The sequence below is a fragment of the Equus przewalskii genome, chromosome 8, assembly GCF_037783145.1.
Source record: "Equus przewalskii isolate Varuska chromosome 8, EquPr2, whole genome shotgun sequence".
Taxonomy (NCBI): domain Eukaryota; kingdom Metazoa; phylum Chordata; class Mammalia; order Perissodactyla; family Equidae; genus Equus; species Equus przewalskii.
This window is the reverse complement of record NC_091838.1, coordinates 81,604,112-81,614,797: the sequence shown is the minus strand read 5'-3', so window position 1 is coordinate 81,614,797 and position 10,686 is coordinate 81,604,112.

Here is a 10,686-nt window from a genome sequence, read left to right as displayed (position 1 = left end):
TGACTGGATAACTTTAAAGAAAAGGCTTTGTCACCATCATAGTCCAACGCAGTAGCATAAAGCCGGCGAAGATGAAAAGGAGAATAGTTCAAGCCAAAGAATAAATGACATTTCAGAAAACGCAGAAGAGGCAGATATGAAGAGCAACTGTACTTTAAAGTGACAGCATGTCTGATGACACAGTTGCTGGCCAGACAGATACACCCAGCCAGACAAGAGGCCGTGTGGCAGGGAGCCAAAGGTTTGACCTGGGGGCTGTCGCTTAACCTCCGTGTGCCTCCGATTTCTGATCCATAAAATGGCATAATAATGTCTAACTTGAAACTGATGACCAGAGACTATGAATTCATATGCCTGGTATCTAACAGATGCTCAAAAATTACAGCCGTGAGCGTTAAGAGTCTCAGCAGAGGAAGCGAAGACCAGGTGCAGAATCAACAGGTGCTCAGAATAAATTCCATTTTGTTGGCCTTTGTTTTAAATGTCCCTGTCTCCTTTGTTTCCAAACCCTGACCATGACGTCTCATCACATGAGATAGCGGGTACGCGGACAGTGGTGTGCTGGTGGATGTTTAACAACAGGCTCTGGCGGGGAGGAGAACTCTCATTTGTAGGGTTTGCCAGTTTCCGTGGCGTAAATATTCCCTTCGTGGCCAATTTCAAGCTGCCAATGCGACATTCCTGGAGACAGAGTCAGGAAGATGCACAGTAATTCATCATTACATAGGGTTTCTACCTTACAGATATGAAGACAAGAGCATAGATAATAGTAGTATGGAGTAAAATAATTAGGAAATGATGTTTTGGATATTTATTACCTTTGTTTTTAATATAATTTATTTAACTGTAAGTTTATGTAATTTGATTATTATTATTATTTTTTTTTTTGCTGAGGAAGATTAGCCCTGAGCTAAGATCTCCTGCCAATCTTTTTCTTTTTTTGCTTGAGGAAGACCAGCCCCGAGTATAATTTGATTTCTTTTTTTAAGATTTTATTTTTTATTTATTTATTTTTTTTCCTTTTTCTCCCCAAAGGCCCCCCTGGTACATGGTTGTATATTCTTCGTTGTGGGTCCTTCCAGTTGTGGCATGTGGGATGCTGCCTCAGTGTGGTTTGATGAGCAGTGCCATGTCTGCACCCAGGATTCAAACCAATGAAACACTGGGCCGCCTGCAGCAGAGCGCGCGAACTTAACCACTCGGCCACGGGGCCGGCCCCTATAATTTGATTTTTAATAATGGCCGTGTTTAACAATTGGCTCACAAAATCCTAAAACTTTAACAGTCGGCATAGCTGGCTCCAATGCACCACTGCACACAGAGGACCTGGCGTCCAGTCTGGTACACAGTAAGCGCTCAATATATGTTCATCTCTTTTCTCCAGTCCTGACATTGTGTCATTGACTATTCCTGCCTTGGCAGAACTGAGAGTATAGAAAAGTCTGGAGAGGTAAGAGGGAATGAGAAGAGGGGAAGAGATGGTGGGAGAGAATGCAAGGGAAGCTGGTGGACGGTGGAGCATGAGCTGGACCCCGAGGCTCTGGACTCTTCAGAGACGGAGAATTTCTATAGGATGAATCAGAGTGAGGGACCATGGAGTGTGTCTGCTCTATACCAACCCCCTTCCCACATCATGAGATTCCCCGTAAGCGGACAGGACTCCACCTCCCACCAGAGAAACGGACAGCGTTTCCTCTTCCCCTCCCTCTGGCAGCCAGGGCGCAGTCATGTGACCTAGACCGGCCATTTGGATGCACCCATCTGAGAGTTCGAAGCAAGTGGTGGGAAGATACAGTTGCTGTAAGAATAGATTCCTGGTGGTGTGTGGCAGGACAGCAAGGACCTTCCCTGACCGTTTCTTCTGCCTGGTCCCCAGAAGGGCTCTGGGTCCTGCCCAACATTCGCTCTGCTTCTCCAGCTTCCCTCTGGCTCGCTGAGGCTCCTGGTCTCCTTTCGTGGCAGATCCTCCTGATGGCCTCAATTTCATTTTCTCCATTTTTGTTTTTCAGACATGTGATTTGCCAGCTAAAAAGCTTCGTTTCCCAGCCTCCCTTCAAGCTGGTATGGTCACATGAGTAGGTCCCTGCCAAAGGGATGTATGCACAAGTATTAGGTGGGACTTTCAGAAGAGTGTGCCATTTGGTCCCTCCTCTTTCCTGCAGCAAGGAATGTGGAAGTAACAGCTGGAGCTCTAGCAGCCATTCTAGACCATGAGATGATCTGAGAACGGAAGTCGTGTACAGTGGAGCAGAAAGACAGACAAAGCCTGGGGCTCTGATGAATTTATGGAGTCTAATATCAGTTCTCTTCTTCCTGTCTCTGGTTTTGTTTACATGACAGAACAAACCCCTGTGTGTTTTCCCTATTGCAGTAGTGTCTCTGCTAATCACATCTGAAGCTGACCCTACAGATACACCTTCCAGTAAAACTCCTTAGGCTTGAGACCACCAGGGTTGGTTTCTGTTGCTAGTCACCTCATGGCTGAGTCCCGACTGGCTCACAGTCCCATTTGTTCTCTCCCCCGCAATCTCAAGCCCCACATTCAAGCCCCAAATGCCTTGTCTGCCTTGTCTTTGACCCAGCTGAGCCTGAGTTCCTCCCTGAAGGACAGGGCCTCTGACGCTCTGCCATGCGGTGCCCTCTCCAGGGACGTCCTTCCCTGACCTTGTCTGCTTTTAAGACCCAACATAAACATCACCTCTGTGTCAGCATAGCCCGGAGGGCACTGTGTCGTAATTACCTGTTATCTCGTCTGCTCCTGCCAAACCACAGCCACCTGGTGTTTAGCATGCCGTGCAGCACGTCCTCGCTTGCAGCTCCAGGGGATTGACTGAGGGAACAAAGAATGCAGACACCGGCGGTAAGTTCACGCTTTATAACCAGACCCATCAATCTCTTCCCGCAGACCTGCTGCTTACCTGGCTCTTTTCATGCGCGGAGATGTCTGTGCGTCATCGGGCCTGATTTCCTTCCACGAGGCAGCTCGGACTCAAGCCAAATACGGGACTGATGTCGAACGGATGGGGTTAGACTCGAAGGTGTTTTGGACATTAACAACATCCCCAGGAGCAACAAAATAAATAAAGTGGTAATGCATTATAACTCCAAATGAAAAAATATATATCCACGAATCCACACTGATATAAATGATTGAATAAATTAACAAGTGGGAGAGAAGAGACAAGACTCCTGTACAGAAGAACTCTGAATACTTTACGGAGATGCTCCCCCCTCAAGGAGGGGGAGCGTCACTCCTCACTCTGCAGGTGTGGGCCGCACACAGTGACTCCCTTCCGAAGCTTACAGACTGGAAAGGAAGGTGGGAGAGTATAGACAGTGGAGAAACCTGACGAACACCACCTCAGCCAGGTGACCGAGGTCAACATCGACCGTCATAAATCACGTAGATAGTGTGAACTCTTGGTGATGACAATGGCACTCTCCATCTGTGGTCGTCCTCCCAATGAACTATAACCCCACTCTAAACATGAGAAAGGTATCAGCCAAATTCCAATAGTGGGTCATTCTACACAATATGCAAGCAGCAATCCTCGGAACTGTCAAGGTCATCAAAAACAAGGAAAGTCTGAAAAAGCGTCACAGCGAAGAGGAGCCTAAGGAGACAGGACAACTAGATGCAGTGTGGTGTCTGGGATGGGACCCTGCAACAAGAAGGGACATTAGGTAAAAAGGAAGGAAATCTGAATAAACTATGGACTGTAGTTAATAACAATGCATCAGTGTTGGGTAATTCCTTCTAACGGATGTATCATACTAATGTAAGATGTTAATAAATAGGGGAGTGGCCGGCCTGGTGGTGTAGTTAAGTTTGCACGTTCTGCTTTCGTGGCTCAGGGTTCACGGGTTCCGATCCTGGGTGTGGACCTACACACTGCTCATCAAGCCATGCTGTGGTGGCATCCTACATACAAAATAGAGGAGGATTGGCACAGATGTTAGCTCAGCAACAATCTTCTTCAAGCAAAAAGAGGATGAATGGCAATCGATGTTGGCTCAGGGCCAATCTTCCTCACCAAAAAATAAAAAAATAAATAGGGGAAACTGGGTACAGGGTGTATGGGAACTCTACTATTAGCTCAACTTTTCTGTAAATCTAAAACTGTTCTAAAAATTAAGTCCTGTTAAAAGGAAAACAATAATGTTCCCAAGACGCTCAAGGGAGAAAGAGTAATAATAACACCTATTGTTAACTGAGGCCTTACTGTGTGCCCAAACCTTATACGCTGACTCCAGCTAACTTCAGGGAAGCCGGAAGGGGAGGGCACAGCGCAGCCACAGAACCGGAGGGGGAGTGGCAGGCCGGTGAGCTCCGAATGCCACCACAGGAGCTCTGAGCATTCTCCTGTCGAAACACTTCTTCTCTCTGTGACGTTCCAGAGCTTCATAGTGGGAGAGGCCAACTGCCCAGGAAGGAGGGTACCACAATCGCCCATGCTTAACAACCCCCTCCCCTGGACCATGAGACGTGAGCAGGGCATGTCCTGAGGGAAAAGTAGGGTCCTGTTACCAGAGGAAGGGGGGTCTTTGGCCATTTTGGCTGTCCACCATCCCTTCCCTTCCTACTGGTGACCACCCCCTTTGGTGGGACTCTGGTGAAGCTGGCCCCTCTCAGATCCGTGGGGGCCTGGGACCTAACCAAGCCTGGCCAAGCAGAGCCAGGGAGACTTCAGTTGAAACTGTTGGACAAGGGACAGACTTGTCTGCAGCACCTGCTCAGGGGACAGGATGGGACCATTTGGTGATCACGAGGCGGGAGCTGTGTGAAGCTGAACTCTAGGGCTGCAGGATGGAGAGACAGCATCCTCAAGAGATAGGTCTTGGTCAGCCTAAATCTAAAGTTTCAGAGTCTGAAGTGAGTCGGGTCCCTCTTTTATTTTTGTAAAAAGTACAATTCAGTGATTTTTAGTACATTCACGGAGCTGTGCAACTGTCGCCACTATCTCAGATGGCACAGTATTCACGGGCGTGGCACACAGTAGACGAGGACTATTTTGTGATATTTAAACAATTCCTGTCACTCCAAATGTGTGTATATGTATATCTGCAGAAATTGTATACATCGCATGTATGTAGAAACGACGTGTGAAGAGGGGCATCAATTCTGTGTATTGGTGACTGGAAGAATACTGAATACTAGAATGCGAATCATTTTATTTTTATAAGAATTTATGGGTCGGCCCGGTGGCACAGCGGTTAAGTGCGCACGTTCCACTTCTCAGCAGCCTGGGGTCTGCTGGTTCGGATCCCGGGTGCAGACGTGGCACCGCTTGACAAAAAGCCATGCTGTGGTAGGCGGCCCATGTATAAAGTGGAGGAAGAAGGGCACGGATGTTAGCTCAGGGCCAGTCTTCCTCAGCAAAAAGAGGAGGATTGGCAGTAGTTAGCTCAGGGCTAATCTTCCTCACGCACACAAAAATAATTTAAATAAAATTTAATTACAACTTCAAAACATTAAATTTTAAAAATTCAGCTTTATTTAATTTTGATATAAAATTTGATATTCATTAATTATATTTTGTATTTAACTTTTCATTTGATAGAACATTTGGAATAGAAATAGAACAACAGAAACAAAATGATTATTATAAACATATATGAAAATATTATTAACTTGTTTACATCGCCTTTAATGTATACTTTTTTGGTGAAAGCATATTCAAATATGTAATGCTGAATGCAATTGCATTTTATTTTTTAATCCTTTAACCGGTGCTATTGACAGCATGGTGTGCGCAGGTCGTGGCAAGATAAGTACAGGAATTAAGAGTTTTAGAAACTTTCAAGGCGATTGGACAGAGTTGTTTCACATCCTTTGAAGCTAACAATAAAAAATAGGGGTTCGTACTGTGTATGTCTTTGCTTTTGAAAAATTTTATTCATTTCTAATAATTCATTTTTATTGCATTTTACAAAAGGATCGGGCCACAACACATTGGAAGGAGAAACAGCTGGTCCCTCACTCAGGCGGTCCAGGAAGCACTACTACAGAGCACTGAGGATTAGTACCCGTAAAGATCGGGATGGAGATAAATACGAAAATGGAGCCCAGAAAAGAAAAAGCGAAGCTGAGAAGATGAAAGAAATGGGAAGTCTCCAAAACCGCAGTTTGCATAAATTTTATTTATTTATTTATTTATTGAGGAAGATTAGCCCTGAGCTAACACCTGCTGCCAACCCTCCTCTTTTTGCTGAGGAAGACTGGCCCTGAGCTAACATCCATGCCCATCTTCCTCTACTTTATATGTGGGACGCCTACCACAGCATGGATTGCCAAGCGGTGCCATGTCCCCACCCGGGATCGAACCGGCGAACCCCGGGCCGCCGAAGCAGAACGTGCAAACTCAACCACTGCGCCACCGGGCCAGCCCCTGCTTAAATTTTAGAGACTAGAAATAATGAAAGCAAGGAACCCCCTGTACTAAAGATCACCCCCACAAAGTCCGCAGAGAGGACATAGCTTTAACGAAGATTGAATACTGATCCAAGCCACGAAAACGATCAAGAAAGTGATTTTCGTCACTTCCACAACTGCAACAAGTCCAGTGGCTTCCGTGCAACCGCAGAGTCTTTACCAGACGAGGAGTTACTGACGGTTCACCCCAGGGAGAAGGTGGGTGGGCTTCCCCTGGACTCTGGCTCTGTTGTCAGGCACAGGGACGCATGGGAGGCTGCGGGAGGCAAAGGGGCTCATTCGCTGGGGGTGCAACTTCAAAGCTACACGAGCTGGGTTTAATTCCACCTCTGCCACTGACTCCCTGGGTAGACTTGGGCTGGGTGGCCCTCACCTTCTGGCCTCAGTTTACCCACCTGTAAAATGCATTTAATGCACTTATCCAAGGCAGGTTGTGAAAATTAAACAAAATAATATCGATCTGGAGCAGAATTTCCCAGAAAACGTGGAGCTTTTCTGCTCTAGATGTTGGTGCAGGGGCAGCAGCAGGTGCGGGGGACACATGAGGTCTGGACGGACTCTGATTTGAGCACTAGCTGCAAGTTCTAGACTAATGGGGTATCTCAGGTCAGGAGGGGCGGGGGTTGTCCCCGGCCTGGACCTGCTGAGCACCATCCAGAGGAAGTGTTTCCTGTGTGTGTGTGTCGGTGTGTGTGTTGGGGGGTGTGTGCTGGGAATTGGGCACGGGGTCCAGACTGATGAGCAGTATCTTGGGACAGCCCCCAGGAGGGGTCCTGTGTCCACTGCTGGAGGCAGGGTCCACTCACTCACTTGGCGGGCGGGGCACTGGGTAGAGGTGGGAACTGGAGGAGGTCCAGCTAGTGCCCTCTGTATCAGGGGGACTGCAATACCCTGGTGGGACAGGGAGGGACAAAGATCTGTGTGAGCAGGAGTGGCTGGGGCATGCTAGCTCCTGCTGGAGACGTGCCCTCCACCTGGGGTGAACTGTTCCCACGTCCCCACAGGAGAGGAGTGCCCACTGCAGGCACAGCTGTCGGTCACGACCCTTCCTCCCCACCCTTGAAGGTGTTAATATCCCCGCATCCCTACATCCTTGCATTAAATTCCCATGGAAAGTGAAACTTCAAATGTGCAGTCAAACCTGCATGACAGCCTGGTTATCCTGCGAGCCCAGGCTGTTCCCTCCTGGGCAAGCTGCACACAGTGGCTGTGGCCCATCTCGTCTTTGTGCTGGCCAGCATTTGCAGGAGGGCATCCGTCTTCCGGTCCCTCATACTGTTCCTCCTTTGCTCTGCTTCCCCTTTGGGCATCTTCCCCAGGACATCCCCTGCCCCCTTCCCTTCTGCTCTTGCAGCCTGTCCCTCCCCACTCTCCATTTTACAGATGAGGAAGTTGAGGCTCAGAGAGGTTAAGTGGCCTGCTTAGGGCCACTGGGCTATCACATGGAGAAGCTGGGATTTGAACCCAAGTCTGTCGGACTCCTTTCTCATTCCACTGCTCCCTGCTCCCTCTCCCCTGACCAGTCTCTGATTCTTAACACTTGAGGGCCAGCATCCCTGGGTGATGTAACAGGCCCCCAGCTCCCAGGGGCGCATCTTACTGGGTCTAGAAGTGCCCCTGGCACCTGTCTCCTGGGTTCCACTTTCTCTCATTCCAGCTTCTCTAGGCGCATCTGCCTGCTGGTCAGTGACATAATGGGCGCAGTAATCCAGGCCTCAGTGTCTCCTCGGTGTCATCAGTTTGTTGCCCTCATTGCTGTGCATCCACGTCCTGGCCTTAAATGTGTGTTTCTGCTTCCCCAACATGAGTGAGTCCCTCCTGCGGGCAAACCCTCACCAAACCCGGGAGGCAGGGGGCTTTTCGAGGAGGACGGCTCCCAGAGTCAGTGCAGCTGCCTTGCCAACACAGGAAGCCCTTCCTGAAAGCTTCCCACGCAGGGTCAGTGCTCGGCCCATCTGGCGCAGAGCAGGAAGGGGAGAAGCCGAATGATGCTCTGTGTTTTGGGTTTGGTCTGGGGTTTGAGTGCAGCAGAGGCTGCACGGGGAGAGCAAGGAGCACAGGCATTGCCGTTGGACAGATTGTGGCTTTGAATTCCAGCCCTGCTATCTGTCTCATTGCTTCTTTTTTTCTGAGCCACAGTTTTCACATCTATAAAATGGGTATGATGGCAACTGTGTCTATGCTGCAGGGTTGCTGGGAGATTTAGAGACAGTGTCTACAGGATCTGACTCAGAGAGCCTGAGCAAAATCAGCCTTCATTAACATTATGCTCTGGGTGGTCCTTTGAATACCCTCTCCACGATCATCAAGATTAATAGGAATCCATACAGTAATGCCGTAGCTAATCAATAATGCTTACTGAGGGCATATTATGCCAAGCACTCTGCTGAGTGTTTCACAAAGATGGTTCATTCCCTTCTACGACAGCCTGATTTTATGTAGGTTCTTTATGAGCCCCATTTTCTAGATGAGGAATGAGGCTCAGAGACATTAGGCAACCTGCCCCATGTCAGACATGGGGGAACGGCTGCACTTGAGCCTGGGTTTGCTCCATCGTCCACCCGACTCCAGAGCCTGAGCTCTCAGCCACCACAAGTATGCTCCTGGGACCAGGAGGGTCTGTTACACAACCTGGTCCTCACCATTTCCTAGGTTGGTCTACCTTTTCTCCTGTTTGTATCTGCCCTTCTCTGTGTCACTTCTTCCTCCTGCCCTTTCCCTATTTTTCTTAATTCAGCAGAAGATTTTGATTATCATCAAAGCTGCCTTTCAAGAACATCAACTTCAAATGTATCATGGGGGAGTCGAGGAAATGGAATGTATCAGTTATCTACGGCTGTGTAACAGATTACTCCAAAACACAGAGGCTTAAAACCACATGTTTTTATTTGCTCATGATTCTCTGGTTGGGCAGTTTGGGCTGGGCGCAGCTGGACAAAATTCTGCTGCTCTCTCTGGGTCTCACGTGGCTGCAGCTGGCTGAACGCTTGACTGGGCTGGGCGGTCCAGAGCAGCCTCACTCACATGTCTGGTGTTGGCAGCTTGATAGCCAGGGGGCCTCAGGGGCCACTCACCAGCCTAGCTCAGCTTGTTTAAGAGGGTGAAAAGAAAGCCTCATGGCCTGTTGAGACCTCTGCTCAGAAATCAAACAACATCACTTGGGACGCATTATATTGGTCAAAGCGACTTACAAGATGGGTCCAAATTCAAGAGGTGAAAAACTAGACTCCATGTCTTGTTGGGAGGAGTGCTGAAGAGTTGGCGGCCATTTTTAGTCTGCCACACTAAGCACAACCCCCTCCCCCAAAGACATCTTTAATATAATCCCTTTTGTCCCTTCCCTCCCCTCCCCTGCCTCCCATTCCCTTCTTTTCCTTTTAATAATAATTTCTTACTTTGCGTCACCCAAAGCTTCATTCACTCACTCAACAAGTGTTTTATTATGTGCCAGCGATCCAGAAGTGTACCAAACAAAGTCCCTACTCTAATGACTACAATATTCTAGTGGAGGGAGCAAACAGTCAAGAAATAAACAAGTACATAGTGTAGGGCTGGGTGAACAATAGGTGTTTTGGAGAACAACAGAGCAGAATAAGGGGTGGGGAGTGCTTGTGAAAGGATGGAGGGTGGTGGGAGGTTCCTATTATATACAGAGTGGTCAGCTGACAGCTAACGAGGTGACGTTTAAGCCTGAGGAGTAAGAAGGTCTAAGCAAAGGGAGAGAGTTCCAGATAGAGCAAACAGCCAGTGCAAGGCCCTGGGGCTGACATTAAAAGACACAGATTCCTTACAATCCTAAATGTAGTTAAAAAAACCAAACCACTGTAATACATTTCATTACAGAAGAACAAAAAAGAAGACATTTAAATATGGTGAAACTCTTGCTAAGCAAAAGCATTTTATTTTACCTGATTCTGTTATAATGAGAGCCAAATTATAGCTCCTGAGAACAGAATGGCAAGTCACCTGCCCGAGCTCCAGGGAGTTCACTTTTCAAAAACAGTACCTGCCTATCCTGCCTCTTAGCTTGTGGTGAGGATCAAAGTGACATCATAAAAATTAAAGTTGCTCTGCTTCTGGTTTCATTTCCTACCGCAAGGTTAACTGTGATTTTTTTTTTTTAAAGGACACAAATCAGATACCACTTCCTGCTTAAAACCTTCCACAGGCTCCCTGCTGCCTAAAGAATGAACGCCAGGTACCTAAGCACGACTCCAGAGGCCCTTGCCATCTGCATTTTTTACCTCCTCCAG